The sequence below is a fragment of the Mus pahari genome, chromosome 6 (genome assembly GCF_900095145.1).
Source record: "Mus pahari chromosome 6, PAHARI_EIJ_v1.1, whole genome shotgun sequence".
NCBI lineage: Eukaryota > Metazoa > Chordata > Mammalia > Rodentia > Muridae > Mus > Mus pahari.
Genome location: NC_034595.1, coordinates 8,086,996 through 8,088,839, shown reverse-complemented (window position 1 = coordinate 8,088,839; position 1,844 = coordinate 8,086,996). Strand labels below are relative to the sequence as shown.

General features: G+C 52.9%; 1 pseudogene; it reads right to left on the bottom strand.

Annotated features, from left to right (window-relative positions):
* Positions 1 to 1,452: 1,452 nt before the first annotated feature.
* Positions 1,453 to 1,526, bottom strand: LOC115064333 (annotated as a pseudogene).
* Positions 1,527 to 1,844: the final 318 nt, after the last annotated feature.

The window sequence follows — 1,844 nt, the reverse complement described above, 5'->3', positions numbered from 1 at the left end:
CTGCATCAGCTAAGGGCCAAGGACAGCTCTCCTGTTCTCATGACCCCAAAGGCCGTTCACCTACCTGTTGTAGGTACCGAGGATTGAGGGTTGGGGAGGGCATCTTTCTCTTGCCCATACTACAACACAGCAGACAAGTTGTGGGGCTCGCTCTCCCACACTCAAACCCTCAGGGTCAGTTCACAAGTGCCCCCCACCCTCAGTGTCAGCTCTACTGTGCTGCCCAGGACAGGCGCGGGGCATGCTCTGCCAAGTAAGTAAGTAATGCAGCAAGTAAGGGTCAGGGACAGGTCTCGTGAGCTGTCAGGGCCAGCTCTCCTACCTGCTGATGGTGACTAAGGCAAAGGCATGGAAGGGATCACTCCCCAAACAACACCACTACACAGTAGATGGAGGCAGAGCCATCTCTGCCACACTCCCACGCCCAAGATCATCTGGCCCATTTCCCTGCCACCAGAATGATCTCTACTATGCTGCTCAGGCAAGGTGCAGAGCCCACTCTAAGCGCTACAGCAAGTGAGGGACAGGGCCAGCTTTCCTGGCTGTCATAGGTAGTAAGGGATGAGAGGTGAGGGTATCCTTCCCTTGCCCTTGTCACCATATGGCAAGGCCATGCTCTTGGGGCTGGCTTACCTGCATACCTGCCACTAGGGTCAACTCTACTGTGTGGGGCCTGCTCCCCCAAGTGCTGCAGCTGCTGAGGGGCTGGGACAGCTCTATTGCTATCATGTCCCCAGGGCCAGTTCTTCCAGAATGCCCAGGTAAAGGATGGGGCCAGTTCTGCATAGCCCTCAGACATAAACATGCCCCCAGGGTGGCAGCCCAGACCAGGCATGCCTGCCTGGCCTTTGGTGAAAACAGACCCTTGGCAACAGACCCAGATATGATATATAGTGGCAGTATAGGCCAGGACCCCACCATGGTCTCAAGTGACATCACATCAGGCTGTTCCTCACTACCCTCAAGTCTCCAGTTCTGCTTCTCTTCATTGTGCCCACAGCCTTCTGTTTCTCTTTCTCCTCCATTCCTTCACCACTTACTTGCTCCTCTTAGTGGTGCCTGGGGTCTCTGAGTGCCTGGCATTATCTCAGAAGTGTTTTCAAGAGTGCAATACCCCAGTCGTGCATTATGGCACTAGGCAGAGGTCATCTCAGGCATGGGTTGCCTCCCCTAGACCATGCATCACTGGACTGGTAGACATCTCAAGCTAGCTCACAGTCCAGGCCCCATGGCATTCATCTTGTGGTCATCTCAGGCTCACTCCTTGCCCAGAGCTGCCTGAGTGGCCCCATATAAGGACCATCTATCTTGGGCTCACTCCTACCAGAGGCCCGAGGTCCAAGGAGAGGTTCTTCCAGTTTCTGGCTCACTCCATGCCCTGCCCTGGGAACCTGTCAAGTCCTGCACAGTGGTAGACTGGTAGTCATCTCGGGCTTCCTTTTTTCTTCAGGGAATGTTAGGCTACTAATCATTCAGATGTTCACAGGTCAGAACACTGAGTATGGACTTAGCCTCTCTCCTCTCGGAAGCACCTCTCATCTACTGGAGTACAATGTTTCAATCTGCCATGCCTCTAGGTCCAGGAAGTGTCTATATTCTTAAGTACATTCTTTTTTTTTTTATTCTTTTTTTTAATTTTCTTTATTTACATTACAAATGCTATCCCAAAAGTTTCCTACACCCCCCCTCCCCTGCTCCCCTACCCACCCACTCCCACTACTTGGCCCAGGCCTTCCCTTGTGCTGGGTCATATAAAGTTTGCAAGACCAAGGGGCCTCTCTTCCCAGTGATGGCCGATTAGGCCATCTTCTGCTACATATGCAGCTAGAGACACAAGCTCAGGG